The sequence below is a fragment of the Nothoprocta perdicaria genome, unplaced genomic scaffold, assembly GCF_003342845.1.
Source record: "Nothoprocta perdicaria isolate Ctin4 unplaced genomic scaffold, notPer1 scaffold_350, whole genome shotgun sequence".
Lineage (NCBI taxonomy): Eukaryota > Metazoa > Chordata > Aves > Tinamiformes > Tinamidae > Nothoprocta > Nothoprocta perdicaria.
The window spans coordinates 587,475-610,073 of record NW_020455589.1 but is presented as its reverse complement, the minus strand read 5'-3'; the positions used below and the strand labels follow the sequence as shown (position 1 = coordinate 610,073).

The 22,599-nt window shown below is 46.9% G+C and overlaps 1 long non-coding RNA gene across 1 annotated transcript; it reads right to left on the bottom strand.

Annotated features, from left to right (window-relative positions):
* Nucleotides 1-17: 17 nt before the first annotated feature.
* Nucleotides 18-2,785, bottom strand: LOC112951464. The gene is made up of 3 exons (XR_003250222.1): nucleotides 2,764-2,785; nucleotides 1,145-1,312; nucleotides 18-88 (listed from the first exon to the last, which is right to left on the bottom strand). It is a non-coding gene; the product is annotated as an uncharacterized LOC112951464 (long non-coding RNA).
* Between the last annotated feature and the right edge of the window lie 19,814 nt (nucleotides 2,786-22,599).

Sequence of the window (22,599 nt, the reverse complement as noted above, 5' to 3'; positions counted from 1 at the left end):
TTGGAAGCAGAGTCGTTCACCCTCCATGACAAATTCACATGCTCCACACCCACGGACTCTGCCTTGAGATCCAGAACCGGGCCGGGCCCTGTGCAAGGCAAGACAAGAGGCTGTCAGGCTGCCAGAAGATCTGCTCACCAGTGGAGACACAAGGGCTGGGCACCCCGCGCTCGGTCACTCTCACTTTGGGCAGGTGGCACAAGTGCCCAGCAGTGATGCCAGGCTGCTCCTCCGGCTGCTGCCACCTGCAGCCACGGGAGGCAACAGTGACAAAAAGGTGTCATGGGCTCTGTGGAAGGTAAAGGGAAGAATCTCTCAAGCTGCAARAGTATTTCTGACAAATAGATGAAAACAGTTGCAAAAGACCCCCACCTACCCCAAGAATAAATACCTCTCTATTCTTTGGATGATTATTATTTTAAACCAAGCCACACTGATAAACAGCGCAATGCATGCTTTGATCACYGCAGCTCGTCCTACCGCTCCTGCCCCCTGTTCAGTTTAATTAAAGGATCAGCAAGTTAAAGGGTTCAGATGTAGCAGAGAGGACTTTCATGCCACGCAGGTGTCAGCTCACTTCATGCAGGGCATTGAGAAAGATTTTCATACAACCAGCTCTTGGGTCTTTTTTTTGGTTTTTTTTTGTTACATGATATATGTAATAGATAATTGATATAGCACCTTCTATACTAAACAGACTTGTGCTGTGATTTGTCACACACGTTTCAAAGTCTGAACTGTCACCAGTCTGGCTTCGGAAGCCAGTAAAAAAAAGTAGGGAATAGAAGGCAACCCAAGCCTTTAGAGAAATCAAAGGATGATAAAATCATTTCAAGGCTGGGCGATAAAATCATTTCAAGGCTGGGCGATAAAATCATTTCAAGGCTGGGCGATAAAATCATTTCAAGGCTGGGCGATAAAATCATTTCAAGGCTATGCTACAATCACAGCTTTAAACTACATGCCCAGCAAGCTGGGCAGATCATTTCTCTGGTTGATTCCCTACTCCAGCATAGCAACTGGATCTACTCCCCACTATGCCATTTGCACTTTGGACCACAGTTTGGACCTCAAATACTGACGGGGTATAAAGGCACRAAACACCCTGAACATTCACCTCCCAGCCTAACTCCACTTCACATACTTGTCACGTTGTTCGGAGCGCTTCTTATCCCATCGGATGGTGACACATCTCTTTTTGGTCTTCCGCCTCTGTAGCTTTTGTTCCCACTTATAGAGTTGACTGATAAGTCATCGTTACTACTGGTCCCTGCTGCTGCAGTTACATTTTTTGAGCTGCAATGCTGAATGCCTAAAGAGAAGRAAGGACACCAAGCTATAAATACCTTCACAGAACTCCTAGGCTTCCCATTTGCAAAAGTATAATCATTCATAGTTATGCAGGCACTTCTGCTTTGCTAACTCTTTTTTTGTACAGAGATCTCACTGCCCTTTTCCCAGTTTTACTGCTTTTAACTGCTGTCAGACCATGAGGTTTATGTTCAGGGATGGTCAGGTCATTTAGGTCATTTGCTGACTCTACTCATACTCTGGATGTGGGCCAACACGAGATGCTCTTCATTTCATTGCAGYTTGGTTTGAAGAGAATTGAATGAGCTCACAGCCTTACTCTGTGCACATTTTTCTCCTGTTCTACCAGAAGAAAGCTGCTTTACGAGGCCTGGCAACCCTGCCTGCTAACCCCAGCATAGGAGCACTAAGGGGCTCAGAGGCACACAAGGCATTCCCACAAGTGGGAAGAGGCAGAGCACACCCACAAAAACAGCCTTAGGTCAACACTGTTCAGCCTCAAGCATGGAGAGAGTTGACTCGGCTGTTGCCTTAACATTACACACAAAAACTAYTGCCTTAGTGGAAACTGTGATATTGTTAAACAAGCAACATCCATAGGGAGCTTCAGAAAGGTGACTGGGAACAACAGGATTCCTGTTCCTGGAAGGCAGGCAGGGAGTGCAACCTTTTTTTCTTAGTTTTTTTTTCCAAATGGATACACAAAGATTCACAAAAGCGAAAACACAAAGTACAATGGGACAGATTCACTCACAATYCAGAAAACCTCTAGGACCAACTCTAACTTTACTCTTAAAGCTGTGTGAGGTGAGAATTTGGCCTTCTCATTTTAGCTTGGCCCTAAAATTTAAAGTCCAGCTCATCTACATCGGATGCTCAGTAATTATATAGAATGAATCTGTGACAAGGTTTGGGAATTTCTGCCACATGAAAAGTTGTTGCCTATACATCTTTGTCATCTTYGTTGTTTTCAATGCGTCTTTGCCAGTACAACAGCTTCTACACTCATTTCAAGAACTGCTTAATGCAGCACCTTGGGTGTTCGGAGGGTTTGAGGTGCTGCTGGAAGAGGRGTTATTTGCTTTGTTTTTAAATATATTCTCCAATCTTTCAAATACATTAAAACTATTCTTGATTTTACTAAAATCTTTAAAAATTTGAAAGTGTGGGGGATTAGAGTGCATGCTAAAAATAACTAAGGATTTATTCAGTGCTTTGTTGGAATGATGGGATCCCAATAGACAATACCTAATACTTAATACTTATTAATACTAATTAATACTAATACTTATTAATACTTATTAATACTAATACTTAAAGGTATTTCTAAAAGTTTTTTAGGAAGTTTTTTTTTTTTTTTTTTTTTTTTAATTAAATACTTGGCTGATACTAAAGCTGACACTTTCTTAAAGGACCAAAAGAGGGTTATATCCAAAAAAGAGTAGTACTTACAGGCTATTGTACATGTGACCTGTAAAACAAAAACAAAAAAAGAAATTAGAACTTTAAAAGTATTAGAAGTTCAATCAAAACAGAGACTGGCATGATTAACCAGCACTAGCATGATGATACAATTCAAAAATGCTTTGCTGCTCTCTACGCTCCTCAACTTGCAGAAGAGATACTTACCTATCTACTGAGATAAAAATATCAGGGATATTGATATGTTTAGAAGAAAAAACAGACACACAAACTTTTCAGGACACATTTTTTCCTTTTAAACAAAACATTCAGAGTTTAATACTTTGCCAGAAAGCAAACATAACATAYACTGCTTACCATATACTGCATAACATATATTGCTTATTGTGCACATAAAAGTTGTAAAATGAAAGATCTCAGGCAAGAGCTCGATAACGTCTTTGACAGCATCCCACAAAAAGAAGTCACCAATATTAAAAGGTCATTTTCACTTATCAGATTTTTTTCTTTCATCTTCCTGTGACACACAGTTCTTTATTACTTTTCATGAAAGAATATTTCACAGTTTCTAAAATCAAAATCCGGAGAAGTGAAAGAACAAACCACTCCTCAGCACACACACATGAAAGGTGCCGGCAATGCCCATTAATTGCCACTTGAATCTCTTCTGCTAGCAACACTCCCAGGCAACTTTTGCCTTGAAAACGCTTTCTAGTCTTCAAGTAAAGGTCTTATTTCTGGAAAAGACATTTGGCAATGTGCTAGCAGGCTCATGAATGGGTTTTCAGGCTGTTTGCAGTGTCTCCCTCACGGYGGCAGCAGAAAATCCTCCTCAAGGAGCCAAGTGGCAGCCTGAGACTGAGGTCTGCAGGTGCTGGYGAGGCAAGGAGCAAGGAAGCCAGGAACCAGCTGCCAGTCTCCTCTGCTCACCTCTCAGGACATACAGGGCAATGTTCGGGACACGGATGTCCTGTGTCCACCTGGGAAGCTCCTCAAGCCTTCTGAGCATTTGGGAGCACAAGCCAAATGCCCAGCAGAGAGCGAGGAAAGGTCTTCCTTCACATTCCGGTCAACAGTTCTTGTATCCTTCCATAAGCAAGTTGGTGGAAGGAATGAAGGGACAAAGAAGGGAAAAGCAGCTCTTCTGAAGGCAGGAAATGCCCTGAGCACCAAGCAGAGTAACAGGGTTAGTTATAGGGAGAAAGCTGCAGCAAGAGAGATCCTGAGACACAGGGTAATCYACCAGCAAAGCCCAGAAGATGCTACATTGGGTAAGAAAGGGAAGCAGCGAGAAATAAACAGAAATCATTCTAAATGCCCCACCGCAGAACTGAGTAGGTCGCAGTGTTTTCTGCGGCCGTCCAAGCAAACCAGCAGAAGTCTGAGGTTCTCACAGCCTGCRCTTCGGTTTCTCTCTCCTGTCAGAGCTCAGGAGGATGCCAGCATTCCCAAATCCRAGCTTTCTTAAGCCTTTCACCTCCTTCTCACCAAACTGAGGCCCTGGGGCCACAGTGGCCTTCCCGAGCCGCCTCCCAGCCCCATCCTCTTGGCAGGCACTGGAGGAATGCGCGACACAAGCCCATTACTGTCCCCAGCAGTGGCCACGAGCCCTCTCCTGTGTCACACAGCTGCTCTCTGTGYCTGACCAAAGGCCACAAGGTCCCCAAGAGGCAAATCATTAATTGGTGCTCACAGCTGCCCCCCTGCCCTTGTGCTTAYTGTTTACGTGGGCAGTGCATGAGCAGTGCAGATCTAGGCTCCAACCTCCTCAGGTGTACAACAGCAGGTCACAAAGTTACGTTTTCCCCTTAGGCATAAAAGTAACCTTAACGATGAAGAGAGTAAGATATTCCCTTCACGCATCTTCAAAATGAAGCATCTGAGAAGCCCAAGCCCCACTGACATTCGGCAAGAATTGAAGGCTTTCCAAGGCAGCACTGCCACGGCACCTGGGCAAAATCCCTGTGTGCAGCAGCCCACGTGCCCTGGGTGCTCTGGTTTCCAAAACAAGGCGGTTTGGTTAATGTAAATACACGGTTAGGAAGCTGGTGAGCAAACCAGAAAAACCCTTAGCCACAAAACCTTTGTGCAAAGGAAGCTCAAGGCTGCTGCTTATTTCTTGTGTGCTCCTCGCCACGTGCCCTGTGACTCAGAGGGGCAAAGGCAGAAAGTTATTCCCCAGCCTCCCCAGGCCAGGGACCTTTCACACACACCCTGATCTGCTCCACATCACCTCAGGTTTGGGGTAACTCCACACAAATACAACAGGGTTATTGTGGTGGTCTCCAAATCCCTCCTCAAGACCCTTGCACTAGTGATGGCCATTAGGCCCCTGGCTAATTGAGAGGGGAACAGGGACCTCTTTTCTTCCCTCGCCTGCTGGGCCCATGGGATGTCCCGCACGTGCAGCTCCATCCTTGCGCAGAGRCCACGGCAGCGTCACCGTCACAGCGGCGCGCACGGCTCCACACATCACTCCATGTTCAGCCGGCTCACAGCAGGGTTTCTCCCAGCTGCCACACGCCGAACGCGGCCCGTGCTGATTCAGCAGGCGTTCCTAGGGAACAGGGATTGCTCCAAGCTGCACAACAGCCCGCAACGCCTTTGGGACATCTTGCAGCACAGGAAGCGGCCCTGCATGGACACTGCACCTGCAATGCCCAGCAAAGCTCCCCAGCCCTCGCTGGCACCCTCGAGGCCTTGCCAGGGAGTTCAGGATCTCCCTGYGCCCGAGAAGAAACCAGGGAGCGACAGACAGACTCCGAGCCATGCTGSCAGGATGGAGCTCCCACCAATCCCAAAGGCAGAGGTGGATTTGCAGGACCCTATCAGGTCCTTACTACTTGAGGAGTCACCGGGAGCCTAAGCAGGGAGCTAATATTTAATTGTGTGAMCTAACAGAGTGACAATGGAGCTTTCTGGGCTTTGTGCAAGGCTTCCCTTCCTCTTTCCAATGCACACATCTGAGGAATTTGTTTCATCTGTAGCCCACAGCAGATTTTTATTCAATTGAAATTAACTCTTGATGAATTTAAAGTGATTTTCTCTCTCCCAACACAAAAAATGGTTCTAGGCTGAGGCAAATGTCATGTCTGCATTTTCCCTCGGCCTTGCAGCAGGTCTGCAGAACCCGTCCACAAGACATCACACAGTGTTGGCCGTAAATCGGCTCAACCAGAGGAAACGAGCTCTAATTTTAGAGCTAGTGCACCAACTTTTTGCAAGGTATTTTGGTGTTCTTCTCTCTCAACCCTAAGCGAGCAGCTCCGCTCACGATTTGGGGTGGCTGGGGTCCAAAGCCCAGAGCAAGCAGAAGACAGAGCTGAGGTTTGTTAYTAGCTGGGCAGGGCTGGCCGCGCTCCCACCTCTCTGCATTAGGAAGCTCTGCGGGCCCCCGAAAGCAGCCTGCACCCATCAACAACCCTGCTGAGGGTATTTTGAGCTACCATGCAGTTCTGAGAAAGAGGAAAGACTATTTCCACTTTACATATATTTATATTTGGCCCCTGACATTTCTAAAAATTCTGCCTTCCCTGAAGCAAGCAGGCTTTCCTCCAAAGAGGGACCAAATGTCATTTTTTCCATTGGGCTTTACGAAAACAAATGAGGATATTCTGTTCGCTGCAGCACCCCCAGTGCACTAAAAATGTCCTGGAAGACAAAGCCTGGCAGGAAAGCCAAGATGAGGCAGTGAATGAAAAGCCACAGCCCAGTGAATGAAAAGCCACAGCCCTTTCCCTCCTTTCCTGCTTCTCCCCCCAAGTTTTACCTGTATTGGCTTCTCGGGTACCTATCTGAGCAGCAAAGGCATTTTCTGGAAGTTTCTGTACAACATATCCAAAGAAAGGGAGGAGAAAAAAAAAAAACACATACAGAGAACATATTTAAAGAGAAGAGTGTGCTCATTTGACAGTGGCAATGAGTAATATTTAAAACAGCTCCTTGCTAAGCACCAAGCTGGTGTCGCTCAGGCTGAGCATCACACCGACATGGTGCAACTGCAGCTGGGAGAGCAACAACGAGCAATGCCCAAAGAAACTCCTATTTTAACAGAATTTTCAGCTAAAGCTGCTAGCCTGTTCTCTTTTAAAACGCAGAGCTTACAGCTTGAACCCCCACTTCCAGTGAACAAGGCACATTCCTGCCCGCAGCCTACCCGCACTATTTTTTCACTCTGAGTCATTACTCAGGCACACCCTGCAAGGAGGAGGATACAATGAAAAATAAAAAAGGAAGAGGACCAGGACGACTCCCACGGCCAAGACCTTGCAAGGGTAACAGGCCCCAAACCCGCCGCGTGGGCTGCCTGTACGAGGCAGCACGGGCAGGAAAATGAGGGGCCTTCCCGAGCGGACTCGCTCGGAGTGGGAGCGCGGCTCGTACCCAAAGCAGATTTCACCTCCTCAAGGCAGACGCTCAAGAACAGACTCTGCGGAGACTTTGCTTGGAAAAGTGTTAAAAGGCACTTTAGAAACAGAACCGTGTTGGGCTGCATCTGAGAATTTTCAGTGTAAAACTAGCTGAGTTTAAAGTATTATATATAAAAAAAATCACATATGACATTGACAGACAACTTAAATGCAAAATAAAGCACTTTTTTTTTTGATTTATAACACCACACCAGGAGAGCAACGGCCTCTGAAAGCCTTCACTTGGGAGCTCAGAATGCTGCCTCGCTACCTAGAAAATCCTTTTCTTGCATGTGTGGCAATCGAGGCTGGTGCACATGAGGCACATAGCTTTGTGCCACACTCCTATGCCTTTCTTAGGAGTGTTTGTGCTTGTGCTCACAAGGGGCTGGTGAAAACTCGCTTGTTTAAAAAGTAACAAGGTTTGCAGCAGTGAGAGAGAGGCCTGTGGCCAGGGCACATGACAAGGCCCTTGCCGGCGACCTTCATCCCCTCCTTCACGCGCCATTAATGGTTATTACCTTTGATTTACGCTCCTTCGGCACGCTTGCTTCCAACTCTACATAATAACACTCCACTAGTGTCCACGTAACTTCYCTACTGCATTTCTACTGCATGACATTTGGGTTGCTTGGACAGAAGAGCAGTCAGTCCTGGTTGCCTCCATGCAGCTGCTCCGCTTGGTAATGTTGTTCTGAGACCGCTAGAGGCCCCAGTGAAACCATCCGTGCGACCAGCAGCAGYGAGAAACGAGGAAGGTCCCAGAGCTGACGCAGGAGGTGGCTGGAGCGTGTCGCATGGATGGGGCTGGAAGCGCTGCAGGAGCCGCCGGCTGCACCAGCGTGAGACGCTGCGGAGCCAGCACCACAAACCGGCAGTGGGGGAAGCAACTTGGTGCCGTAAAATTCTGGATGGCCTAAGGAATTTCTTAGCAACAAGTTAGATGCTTTAAATCTACGTTTTTTGAAGGGTCTGAAAAGTAAAGAGGCATTTGATCAATTGTTTAAAAATAAGCATAAAGCGCCTCGARGCAAGTCCTACAGAGGCAAGCGAAGCGGCGGCGGAGCCGCCAGGCTCAGCTCCTTCCAAGCACGAACCCCGCCACGATCCAAAGCTGGTGCTCTGCCCGTCGGCAGCTTCCCCGCGCAGCGGCACGGGGCAGGTCTGCTGGAGCTGCCGGCCCGCTGGGCCCGCTAGCAGATTCCAACGGCGGCCGAGGGCAGATGGGCTGAACGGCTCAAGGGCACAGGCGCCCTTGAGGGCTCCTGGGCACCAGCGTGCTCCTCGGGGGCACAAAAGTCGCCCTTGTGCCACGCTGCCCCCGAGTTCGTGCCTGGCTCACAAACGGCTTCCTTCCTCCCCTTTGGACAGAGGCTGAACTGAAACAGGGCTGGGAAGGGGCCCATGGGCCACCGCACCCCACGCCTGTGAGTGCCCTGAGGCCAGGCAGGGCCCTTGCCCAGGGCAGCAGGAGGGTCTGCGCCAGGCCTTGGACCTGGCCAGGAGCTGCGGCGAGGAGCAGCTCTCCTGGAACAGCCCCGGGTGATGCCGCGGTAGAGCTGGAGAGGGGCGCGCGCCGCCGGCCCCGGCCCCTGCAGATTGGTCGCTCCAGCACGGAAAGCTGGAGCGTTTGAAAGTCGAATGTTCCTGAAATTCACCCAACTTCATCCAAAYCAACTGTATTGCCACTAAATTAACAAACACTGCCAGCAGGTTTCATCGTGAAGCAAAATTATCTCAGGCAGAAATGCACCTTGCCCTTCCATAAAGGCCGCCTCCTGTTTTAATGGATTTCCCTGGCAAAATACTCTAATAGCACTTACAAGAACTACTRGGAATAGCGGTGCATTATTAAAAATAATTTCATTACAGAGGCTTCTCCCTCCTTTGGGAGAACTACCCAAGGGGGATGCAGGAGGGGCTGTAACAAGTGCAGTCCCATCCTCCAACCTTCATCCACTCGAGCAGATCTTTCTTAGGAGGAGCCCAGAGCAACAACTACAGCCTCAAGAGCGATTGAAAAGGAGCCGAACAGTAACAAGAGCTAATGCTGGCCAGGGCACGTGAGGCTCCAGCACTGCACCAGGGACTGGAAAGAGGCTTTGGCATGGCCATTCCTACCAATACCATTCTTTTACTTAGTCAAATCTTTTTAAAAATGCTTTTTTGAGGCAGGTCCCTCTTTACAAGACCCTCAGAACAACAAGGCTATGGAAAAGTTCTCAGCTTCCTCTCCAAACGCTTCCCAATCTGGACTCCCCTGCTCCATCCCCAGGATGCCAGAAGGACAACAGCTTTCTCATTTGCAGACATGCACATTCACGCATCTGGGATGAAACAACACCCGGAACAAATGGTAACAAGGCGTCTCCATCCCAGGGAACAACGCATGGTAGCAAAGCGCTTCCTTTGCAGAGGCACCTTCTGTAGGCCCAGCATTTAGTGCTTGCCTTTCTGCGCTTCACAACAGCGAAGAATAATATCTCTGCTGTCAGACCTCCAYGCCATGCACATACTTTAGGCACATACTTTAGTTACTCACTGTTGTCTGCACATATCATAGCCACGGATTAGGGTGCTAGGTGGGCTTGTTGGCACCTATATGAACCACCGCTCAGCACCGGCCAAACCAGCACAGCCTTTACAACACCAGTATAAAGCAGGAGACACGCGAAGATTCAGTGTTAGGTGCCGCCCTGCCGAGTGTGTGATCTCCCGAGGGCAGCAAGAAATCTCTAAAGATAAGTCCAGGAGAAAAAAAATATATAAAGGCAGAGGAAGGGCACTGCGAGTCGGAAGCCCAAAGCTGTGTATCAGATGACATGAAACCCTTMGGCCTCTGTTTGCTGTCCAGCTGCAGGCCAGGCCGCAGGTAGGGCGGTGAGCTAAGAGTTAAGAGGAAGGCAGGTCCCTCCAGCTGCTGAAAGGACACGTGATGGGGATCGTGCAGCTATCGGGCTTCCTCACCGCCTCTCCCAAGCGATTACGTCTGCCCGTCTGCCCGGGGCTCTGTGCTCCTCTTCCAGTAAGAGTTAAAGCCACAGTGATTCACGAGCTGGATTCCTTTGTGCTGAGGGTGCAAAGGGAGCAGCGAGGCAGCGCGCGCCGAGCTACGTAAGGCTGCCGGAAAGGCGGCTACCTGCCAAACAGGTTTGAATGGAGAAGCCTCCCCTTTCACAAGCACCACTACGCCGCGGGAAAAAGCGGTGTGGTTTTCCCAGGCTACGGCAGCCTACCACAACCTGTAGCCACGCAGCACGGCCAGGGCAGGCTGAAAACTCCTCAGCTGGCTGAAGGAGAAGCGCATTCGCTTCAGCTCGCCAGGGCGAGGCGGGGCTCCGCGTGGAAAGACGCGCGACTGCCGCCAGATGCCACCGGGCATGAGTCTAGACAACCCTGGAGGCTTCAACGTCTTCTTCATAACGGTACTTTCTCTTTTTCTTCTCCAAAAATATATCCTGTATGACTCATAACCCTTTAAACCTGCCTTTACAACACTTTCCTCCCTGCACAGTGGGTTTTATTTACATGTTTCTTCTAACTGCACGTTGTGAAGACTGTGTTCACAGCCTGCTTTGCATATATGGGTTTTAAAACTGCCCTCAAAGACATTTAACAAGGTACATTCGTCACAATTAAGCCAAACAAACAGGAAAGTGTTTGGATAATTCGGGGGGTTCCTCCTTCTCCAAAACAGAGGACAGACCAGCAACTGGTGCCCCTGCATCATTACGTGAGAATGCTGGCTGCCAAAAAAGAKGCACCCTGAATCTCTCATATTGTGGCACGCAAGAGAGAAGAAATAACATCAGCAGCTTCTCAARAGCAAGCAGGGATAGGTTCAGAGAAAAACAGCAAAACTCAGGTGTCCTGCGAGGAGCAGGCAGGTAGGGATGCCAAAGCAGGTAGGGATGCCAAAACAYAACCCTGCAGCCTATGGAGTCACAGGAACATTTGTGGAAAAATGCATCAGCATTCACCCAGCTCACCCCAGAGTTTATGCACGTACTTCAGACAGCCACGCTTGTCTATGGGCTGCAATCCCAGCAAGTTCCRTATTTCCTCCAAGATGTGGCTATCAGAGAGGCAGAGGTCCCCCACCAACGGTGACAGACAAGCACACAAGTGGCTGGTTACTCCCACAAACAGTCAGCACCATCAGTCACCACAGCCAGGGACCCCCGCGCCCCGAAAACCCAAATGCTTCAATAAAAGGCCAAAATGGACAGGAAAGATTTCAGCAGCACCCTCTGCAACTTTGCTCCAAAACCGACCACGTAACACGTGCGTCTCTAGAAATTTCTCAAAAATTCAAGTTGGATGATATGACTTATCAGAATTTAATCGTCGTGTTTTAATAAAGAAAAAATCTGTTACACTCATATTGTTTCTAACTCTAGATCATTTGCATTGCTGGCTTCTGAAACACTCTCCAAGTAACACCCTTTGCACCCAACTTTCAAACCCACGAACGACCCACTTCAGAGATGGGAAGTTGAAATAATCAGATAAAAAGAAGGCATTTTTTCCCATTCTTTACTGTGTTTTAAATAGATTTTCGATTAGACATTTCTTTTACTGTATTTGCTAAGAGCAAACAGACAGTATTGCTGTACGCAAATCTCCTAGTCCCCAGACTGAAAGGGCGGTTTAAGCTGTTGCATACCTAGCCTACATCCTGTAAATACTTCATGCATCCTCCAGAGTGTTAACGTATTTAATAGTCTAGAAGTTTTATTTCATTACTCGAATAAAACTCTTTTTTTTTTATTTTTTTGTTAATACAACACTAGAACTCGTGGTAAAAGTATTATTTACAACACTGTCAGAAAAACTTGTGTAAATGCAAGCCCACATGCTCAGACACCCTAGAAACAGGTTGCCTACACAGCTTATAATCCAAAATAGACCACAGCATCTTCTAACAAAGCTGATATTCTGGAGAAATGACCTTTTCCAATACAGCAACAGAACTTCCTTTGCCTTTTTCTCCCTCTACACACTGAGCAGACACCCAGGTGCCAGAACTGCTTTGAATAAGGATGAGCTTAAAACAACGAATAGTTTCCTTTATTGTTATAGGGTTTACATTGCCCCTTAGATGTCTTGTTTGTCTTTCCATGAGACTTACTTCCTTCTCTTGCAGTACCCCAGGTTTTTGTACAAAGTGCTCTTTTTAAAGCTAAAGGCTTAGAAAATTAAAAAGGAAAAAAAAAGTCAATGTTATCCACTAACCTGGATCCATGCTGCTCCTGACAAGCCTGAAGAGCACAGAGCAGTAAAGGAGCAGCCCTAGCAGATGTTGCTATTACTGTTTCTGCATGGAATGCCTTTTTCTTGCTGAATCATTTATTCATTAAAAAACACAGTTACAGGGACGACAACTATTCATGAATTTGGGCTGAACTTGCAGAAGGGTTCACTCGAGGACAGCCGGCTCCGACTTTCATGGGAATGAATGCACAAGAGGCTGAAACAAACTATCCTGATAGTGACCAAGTGTTCAGATGCTGGCCGCTTGTTAAAAGGGAAGGAGGGTAAAAAAGGGCAAAAAAAAAGCCAAGGCAACAGAGAAAACAGAGTGCTGCATTCAGCCCAAATATGTTAAATGGCCCAAGGGTGATGGTGCCCACCGGGAAGGCGGCAGATTTGGGTTCAAGCCCCCTTGCAGGTGGTCCTGCTGTCCCCACACCAGCAGAAACAGGGATGGGAAGTGCATCCCGGGCTCTGGGCTTCGGATATCAACGGTGCCAAGGCCGAGCCGAGCCGCTCGCAGGGGCGGCCAAACCTCCCAACCGGACGCAACACCGCTGGGCGGCTCTGGGGTTCTGCAAAACTTCCCCAACGCCGCTTCCAACACCCRGCGGACGGAGACACAAGTTGTTCATGTTTCCTTAGGGCCTGGAGGGCACCAGGCCTGGGAGCAGAAGGCACCACTAACAACACTGCGTGCGTGCTAGGGGACGGTGCTAGGAAAGGCACCTGCCTGCACAGGGAGGCGGCAGGGAACGGCTGTGGGCAGGATTTGTTCCCTCTGCTTTCCGTTTAGCTCTGCGCCCCATCCCAAGGCAGCCAGCAGGAACACAATGGCAAGAGGTCAGTTGGTGCTTCCTGGTGCTTGGGCAGGGAGACAGGCCCTTCCAGGAACCTCCCTATCAGACAGAGGTATTTATAATGCACTCACTGAAATGACCATTTTATGGTGAGTTTTATAAACAAAAGAATAAGAGGGCTGTCCCGTAGGCTGGTTCCCGTAAGGAGTCCAAGCTGCAGCCTGGTAAGGCAACGTGACAGCAGCGCAGCGCTCCCCTTTCACCTCAGCAACCCCTGGGGGATTCACACACCCCACAGGGGTTTTATCCCCCCATCTTTTCCCTCCGTTCACAGCCGCAGGCTCTGATACCAGAAATAAGCCCACGGAGGTGCAGGTACACTAGCTGAATGCAGGGGACCCTGCACCTGAACCTTGGGGGCACAGGGCAGTATTGCTTTGGGTTCCCCTGCTGAACACCGTGCACCCTTCAGTGCCATCCACTGCTCCCACCATTCRGGCCTTATTTTAGCAACACTTTCCATTCGAGTCTCTGATCAACTTTATAACAACCAAGAGGGCAGATCAGGGTCTCCTGCTACATTTTGCATCCACCACTCACAGACCTTTCAGAAACCAGTACTTTTAATAATTCTGGTAAAGGAAAGGGAACATCTCAATAGCATTTCCTCTTTGCTAATTTTGTGGGGTTGTGCAACAGTCTAAATCAAATCACGTTCAATTCCRAAATGTAAAAATGCAGTTTTAAAGTCCTGTCATTTAATGCACTCAGTTGAAGTGAACGTGCTGCTTGAAAGGCAGCAGGAGAACATACCCCGGGACTAAATCCTATGCTTAAAGGTATTAAAAGGTAAATTCTGAAGCTCAGTTCTGAGACAGTGCAACAGGGTCTCCAGTGCTTGGCAACGCGCATGTCACATTTGCAGAGGCTGCAGGACAAGCTGCCAGTGTGCCTTATGCAACTGCTCAGTTTGGTTTGTCATTTCATTTTTTGATAATTAATGAAAATCTGCAGTTTGATATGAAACAGCAGTTCCACCGAGCTGCAGCCTTAGGAGCCTCTCTGCTTATCTGAGCGCCTACAGAGGCGCACCCGGCTTACATGGAATTGCCTAAGGAAGTATTAAAAGCATATTGGAGGAACAAGAGATGACTCTAAACAAGCAGAGCAGCAGAGATACAGAGAGCATTTTTAGTTTCCAGTGTTTAACCAGAGAAATCTTAGCAGCAAGGTGCTCGGGACAGCCTCCAAGGCCATTCATTTTCCCTGAGGACACCGTAACCCATGAATGAGAAGGGCCTGAACTAGACTCTGAGCTGKTTCTTTCAAGCTGCTCGCTGTGTGCTTGTGTATTTAGTCTGTCTTCAACACAATGAGCCAATAAATTGCTGCCCCTTCCTTCCACGCTTTGTTTTTAAAGGGCTCATTGTGTTTTATTTCAGTTTATTTAAGCAAGATTTCTATCGCTGCTGGGTACAGAAACAGGCAATTCTTATCAACTCCGTAATTAAAGAACAAGTCCCCCGAATATCTCTCTGTGCATTAATTGCTCTCACCTTACATTTAGCAAATGCTGAAGTGCTAACTTGCTTGTTCACTCTAATCAGCGACCAAATTAATCCTCAAGCCTTTAAACCTTGAAACATTACGGAAAGTAATGACAACAGCAGCCTTTTTGACATTCTCAGCTTTTCCTGACCATCCCCGAGGTCAGCGCAAAAGCTGTGCAAAACACAGGCTGTAAAACCCTTAAGGAGCTTGCTGGGAATCTCTGAGCACGCCACTGTCCAGCAGACCTTCCCACGACGGGAAAAAAATAATCACATTTTTGGGGATTGATCCAAAATCACCTTGGGTTTCTGAAGAGCAATGAGAAGAGGGCGAGGAGGATGAAGCCTCCTTCTAGTTCCTGCAGACTCCTCAAAGTGACTGAGGATCGGCTAGAGCCCCTGAGGCCGGAGCACACTGAGCAAGGAGCTGAGTCTGGTGAGAAAGGAGAAATATGTTTGCTGATCCCTTCTCTGCTTTTTGGGGAAACACCCAAATATCTGGAAACCCATGATCCTCACGGTTAGATTTGTGCATAAACTTTCCTACATCAAATTTAACAAACTTTAGACTTTTTTCCTTTTTTTTTTTTTTTTTAATGTTTGGAGAAATTGATAAGAGTGTTGGGGTAAAATAAACAAAATGGGAAGTAAAACTTAATTCCCTCCTGTAAAATGGAAGGGAGAAAAAAGGAAAAAAAAAAAAAAGAAGAAAAAAGTAGATCCCCATGTTCTGACCCTGGCACGAACTCTGAATAAGCAGCTTCCGACTTCAAGCAGCAACAGGCACAGAGTTCCTAGCCTGACTCTCTCCAAAAAGTATCTGCACAAAAGCAAAGCCTTGAGCTTTAATGAAATCACCAAGCTTGAGGGAAAGCCAGTCAKTGATTAAAAACTTAAGTCTTGGAGAATGTATCACATCCCTGCATTGCTGGGTCCACGGTGTACTTAGGTTTTGCAAAATCACCTGTATCCACCCCAAGAGAAAAGGTAAATAAAGAAATCGGCAAATAAAGAAATCAAAATATTTTGCTATATTCAAATATACGTGGGAAACTCCTCGAGCACATGCTGAATAACAAAAATAACTSTGACTACTAGAAGTATCAGAAAAATTATGTGAGATAGTTTTACCTGCAAAGCAGGTATTTGCCCTCATGCAGTGTTCACAAGGAGTAATGCAATACTCCAGTGAGTGCAGACTCACCAGTGATGAAAGAGGTGGCATAAATATTGGAATAAGCTAAAAGTTAAGACTACAGTGCCCAAAGTACATAACACCTTTTTAGAAAGAGGCTTATTTCTGAACAATTGAGAAAATAATCTTTGCCACTAATCTGAGTGTACTTTCAAAAAAGCACAAATCCCAACTAATATTTGCTTTCTCGCTATCACATGGCTAGTAGCAGACAACTCTCCAGAAGTAACTTTCTGATACTTTCATTTTCTGCTGCTAGGAAATACTAATTTCTACTCTAATATTACAGACATCAGTGTTACCACCCCCTTGTTAACTCTCCCTCAAAAATCGAGGTGCAGGAATGATTTAGAAAGGAAAGCCAGGGTTTTTATGCTTGAAAGTTTCCAGTCTTTGAGGCTGTAAAGAAACATTTGAAATCTGAAGCTCAGAGATCATCAGCACATGGCTGGCACAAACATGCGGGGCTTCAGCTGGTTAGAACTGAAACCACTGAAATGGGCAGTTGGTTCCAGCTCTGTGGAGATCAGAGATCACCTCCTGCACACACATGGGAGAAGATGCATGTAGACCGCATCCCTCGCAGCAATAAGGGATGCTGGAAAATGTTCACCTTCTGCCACCAGCAGCAATCTCAAAGAGGTGATAAATATTTCAGTGACGAGAAGGAAACACGCAGGATAACCTGACTATCCATCTGCTGAGAGCTGCGCGTGAAGGCAGCCTTTTAACCATCACAAAGCATCCACCTACCTGCCACTCGCCCACCTATCCACCAACTTGTCTTTCTCTTTCTAATGAGACCTAGCCAAAGACTTCCAGTGACTTGTCCCAAGTCACCCAAGTGTRTCACTTGGTTCAGGTCCGAGGGTACACAATTCTGGACAGGCATTAATGCTTTTGGAAAGATTATTTTCAGAAGCACTCCCTTTTCCATCTGCACTTCAGGAAATACGACAGCAGTGTCATTCCCTCTGTCATTCCTGAGATACACAAGGCTCCTGCAGAGGGATTAACTTTACAGAGCAGGAACAAATCATCATCCATTCAGCACCAGCAGTCAAATGAATGATGCACAACACTGGAACTTGCATGACACTAAGTATTTCTTTAGGTGACCTGTGCTACTCCCAAGGGCAGCTTAGCAACGTTTTTTRTTCACAACAGCAATGGGACATGTATTCTTCAAGTAATTGGTATAAATACTGCACAAAGCAATTGCTGGGATTTTTTTTTTAATGAACTGTTCCTTTTCATTTTCACAATAACATTGGCAGAGAAAGCAAATACAGCAGTTGAAAATAGCAGAACTAGAAAAAGAGAGGAGGAAATCTGGCAATCTTAATTTTGTCACTTCATGCAAATTCTCTATCTGTACTTCAGTAACACCTAGAAACAGCAACCAGGGCACCATCCTGCTAAGAAACATGCTCATTTCTAGCAAAAATGGCTAGCTCATAACTAGCAAAACAGGAGCCTTCAGGTATTCAGMCTTTGATATTTGCAAAGGACTTTCCCCATTTCCCACACAGGAAGAAATTAATTCCATTTCCCGCAATACATTTCTGAAAGATGAATCCACAGTATTCACTGGACATATTAATTTATATGCCAGTGAAAAATCACCAAGGAATTTACCCAGAGTGGCATATGGGGAGAAGAGGCAGGGATGACGAAGCAAGATCACTCACCCTTGCGCCTTTTACTCGCAGAAGGCTGCCAAGATCCAATAGCCCAAGCACAAAAAGTAAAGAAAATCCCATTTTGCAAAGGGACAAGGCTACATCTTGTGCAGAAGTGCAAAGGTGGCAGCAGCAGCGAGCTCGTTTCATTCAGCACAGGCAGGGAACGGGTGAGGGAGGTGTCAGATGTGTCAAGCAGTTACAGGCTGCAACTCTGTCTCCCATCACCTACAACCAAAAGCTGCACGGAATTTTCTTCCCCAGACAACTAGAGCTACAGTCATTCACCGGGAAGGGAGCAGAGCTCACCTGGCGCAGGTGGAGATGCTCAAAATAAACATAAATTCTAAAAGCAAAAATACACAGTAGATATCTGAAGTTATTCTGAGACAAATAGGGGAGTTAGGAGGAGGAAGGAGTAATACCGATAGTGGCACTCATCAGGGCCCTTTTCTCTAGGGCTGAGCTCTGCACAGGCAATCAGAAATACATAATAGGCTCTCTGAAAATCCCTTCCCCGCAATTTTAATAAAATAATTTTATTATTTAATAACATGAATTGAAATAAATTACACAAAACAAAACGAGCAGCTCTGTAGCTGCATGAAAGTTGCACTGTTCAGAAGTAACCCAGCAGCAGACACAACAGTAACTGTACTGCTTGCATGTAATAACAGGACCTTAGTGAACCCAATCACAGGGTATACTCAAGAACCACAAAAGGCCACATGTGCATTTAAAGATTAGAATATGAATTCAGTGCAAAACTGAATATATTTTAGAACATGCTTATGTTAAAGTAAAGCCTACTTTAACCTGTATTTTGAGCTGTTTTGATAAACAGTGCAAGAAAAGGAGAATTTCTGTTGCTGGACATGCCAAGATGATGGCARGGTGACAGCAGGGGGGTCCCTGCTGGAGCAGGGGGTTGGACTAGAGGATCTCTAAAGGTCCCTTCCAACCACAACCATTCTGTGATTTATTTCCAGCATACTCTTAAATTCTTTGTATTGGCAGAGGGGAGAAAATACAGTCAACTTTCCATTTAATGAGCTAACTGTAAATTCAATGTTAGCTTAAAAACTGCACTAATTCGGATTTTTCCCCCTCATTTTTATCATTTTAGAGTATTTTCAGATGCTGTGCTTATACCTACTAYCTGTAGTGAGATTCTCAGCTTTACAGTCATAGCTTGCAGTTCCTTATAGTGCTTTTTCCTTCCTCGTTTTGCACCTGACACGCGCAGCACAACCGAGTGCACAGAGCAGACACGACTGTGACCAGGCCCAAGGTGCCATCAAAAGCCCCAGGAGAAGGATGCAGATGCTCCGGTTTAAATTARCTTTCATGTTGGGAGCTCCACAGTAGAAACCTTATCTAAAAAGAAATATATCAAAACAGTTACTGTTTTATGACCTCTCATGTCTGTTTCACTAGGTGCTAGGGGAATTTATACCAAGTGACAGTTGAAATTTTATTTTTAAGAACTTTGAACTAGCTATACCAAAGGGCAACTTGTAACCACTCAAAGCCACTACAGTCCTCAGAGTTGTCTAAACCATCTGTGACAATACAAAGACAAGTTAACTTTGGTAACTTTATTTCCCTTTTTATAAGAGCACTTTTATCAAAACTAACCTCTAACAATCAGGAGTGGAAAACAGAGAATAAAGAAGCATTTCTCAACATACACTCCTATATCCAGGAGGGCAGAAAACCTACAAAGCACTCCCTAGCAGTGTTGAAATCCTGAGATTAAGGGGGGGCAGGAGGTTATTTGGGAGGAATGTACCAGGGCCACGGGGAACTTGTTTCATTTAATTAGTAATAGAGTCCTCCCTCCGCTCTGCAGCTGAAAATTCAAGGAAGAAAAGCAAACACTGAGCAAGGCTAGTGTTTCTAAATTAGCCTGTGGCTCCTCTAGCTATTTATTAACTTTCATACGTATTAACCAAACAATCAAAAAGAGTGTGGCTCCCTCGGCCCCTGCAAGAAGTACATGAAGAAAAGGGTGGAAAAGCGGGAAAGGCACAGCCCTCCACATAGCTGATGGTGCAGGGACGGAGCCTTCCTACTGCCCTGGGGTCACAGGGACAGCACCCAGGCACTGTCCCCAAGCTACAGTTTGATCTGAACCTTCCTATTCTGCAATTTCACCATCAAGATGCAAGGCTTGAGTGTAACAGCCTCAATGGTAGATATAGCCTAATCAGAGAGGTATCAGGTGACACCAGGTAAAAATATATAGATGCCATTATGTCCTAAAAATTTTGCAGCCAACATACCTGTCACACCTGCTTGGAAGAAGCTGGACTAGTGAAAAAGGATTAAAAACCAAGCGAGTGAGGCGGGATATCAGCTCCTGACACACAAAACTAGAAGAACCTGTCCGTAACACAGCCCGCTGCCTCCAAAKAGGGAACTCCGAGAAGGTTTCAGGGAGACTTGGCCAGCACAGGGTTTGACTTGGGCAGCTCTGAGGACTTGGATTTTGCCCCGGGGAAGCGCTTGGGGCCTGAGGAAAGCTCAGGGGAGCCTGCAGCACCTTAGCAAGATGCCAGCTCCCCAAGAAGGGTCCAGGAGGGCTGGAGCCCCCCGCACCAGGGAGACAGGAGGGGCTGCAGCAAAGGATGGCTTTGCCGCAGCCCCAGCCTCACAAAAATGTGGCAGGTGCCCCAGAGCCTCAGCCCCAAAAAGGGCCYTCATTCTGCGAGTCATGAAAGAGGGGCAAAGCCAGGCCTACGAAGCACAGACCTTCTGTTGTGACCCCCAAAGCAATGCTCAGGCTACAAAAGACAAACTAAAATGGATGGAGCAATGGACCTTTCACTCCTCTTAACTCAATTCTCTCCTTCAAGTCAGTGCACTGTTATTACCCTCGCCATGAGACTGTAACACTGAAGTTTTTCAGCTTGATGGCAAAATCATGTAGTGTCCATCCATCGCCAATAATAGCCACGCCAAGACAATGAACCCTATTGAGGCCGCTAATAAGGGCAGATAGTCATTTGCATAGTACATTTTCTGAGACTCTCTGTAATACAACATCTCAAAGACTCAATTCAGACTATTCTCCTTTCCCACAGACATTAAGAAAAAGATTCTTTTTACTAGAAAAAGTAACAATGACCCTTCCCATAACAGGCGAAAGTACAAGAGGGGGTTTTCCCGCCTCTGATGGGTGCACATTTTTGCCTGTGTATTTCTGGGTTTTTGAAATGCTCTACACGTCCTTTTCACCTCTGCTGCGGTTCGGATGCTCCGGAGCGCATTTCTAGCGTTGCTCTGACACAGGCCGCCCGCTGGGATCCCCACCCTGCAGCTCATGCAAATCCCATCTCGGATTCTTCCACAGCAGGGTTTTTTTTTTCTTTTTCTTTTCTTTTTTTTTTTTTTTTAAAAAAAAAACTTCGGCTCTCCCTGTTTTCCACTCCTCCATGACTCACAGACTTGTGATTTGCGGGAACAACTCGGGACACAGCCGGCTCCAGTGGATGTGCCAGTGTCCAGCAGATCTTGCACATCCGGTGGATGTGCCGGTCAGCCTATGAGCGTCCGGGTTTGGGATAGGCTCTGCAATTCGGCATTGGGTGAACCTGACAAATTGCCTCCTCTTGGCGAAGGCCCTGAACACAGCACACGCGTGTGGTGCATGTTCTGCCGGGTACGTCCTGCTCAAGTAACACCTCCAAACACTGCTGTAAACGCTGTGGGAATGACTGAGCCCTTCCTTCTCCTCTTAAACCTCCTGCTTTCCCCTCTTTCCRTCACTAGCTGTGGACTTTGACACTGATGCACTAGGCAGTGGAGGCCGCTAGGCCGCCTTGGCCATGGGACAGGCGAGCGGGACACGGTGGCGGCCCTGGCCGGGACGGCCCATGTGGCGAGGAAGGTCAGTGGGGAGGGAGAGAAAGCCGCCCCACAAGAGCCCCGGCGAGGAACAGCGCCCCGCTCTTTGTCCAAGTTTCTGATTTTATCAGATTATGCCACAGTGTTAACATTGTTTATGGCCTTATTTTGTGTCTGTGAATCACTCGCTCCCAGAGCCTCTTCCTCCACCCGGGTTTATAAATAGCACCACTCACAGAACGGAGTTTGTGAAGCAAAGGAGACTTGCCGAAGCAAAATACCATATACCAAGCTGACAAAAATCTCTCAAAAAGCCTTTCTCACTTATTTATAGTGCTGGCGAGACACACAGATTCCCACATTCTGGAAACCCCGCAGGTCAGTATCTCCATTGCTCATTCATAAACAATCCTGCTAATAAAATAATCCCTCTGGTTATAAGTGAACTTATTCCCAAACACACTGCTTCTTGGCCCGCGCCTTCCGAAAAGAAATGTTTTAAGATAAATTATGCATTGTATTTATGATATGTGGAGGCAAAATATGCCTGATTCATGATGAGAAGATAACAGGACATTATTTATTCACCTAAAGACCCTGACTTTGCACCCAACCTCTCCAGTGTAGATCAGCCAGGATAAAAAGTTGTTTGTCACTTGAATTTCCATAGATTTTTTTCGATGAAATCGCAGCCTCTGTTGCAAGTGTGAGGACTTTTAAAAGTCAAGTTCCTCTGCACGACCCAACAATTCCCTCTTGTCTCCAGAAACCATATGCTTGCAAGGGGAAGTTCACAGTGCTATCACCCAGATAACAACGTGGACTGAGAGAGATATCTGGCTAGAAGGTTCAGAGATCAGTTTCCCAGAGCCCGATACACACAGCGGCAGTCRGGCCAGCACAGAACTAACCACCCACCTCCTCAGTGACCCCAACCAACACGGCCCTGCACTTGGGGACACCCAAACTGCTCAGCCGAGGGGCTGGCCGGRGTCTCCTACCCCCAGCAAGTGCCAGGACTATTTAGAGGATGGAGATGAGGAAGCCAATTAACTCTGGAGTCACTTCCCCAAGTGACAAGGCAGTGGTGCCAAGAGAGCACTCCTGTTAGCAGACACTGTTAACAAA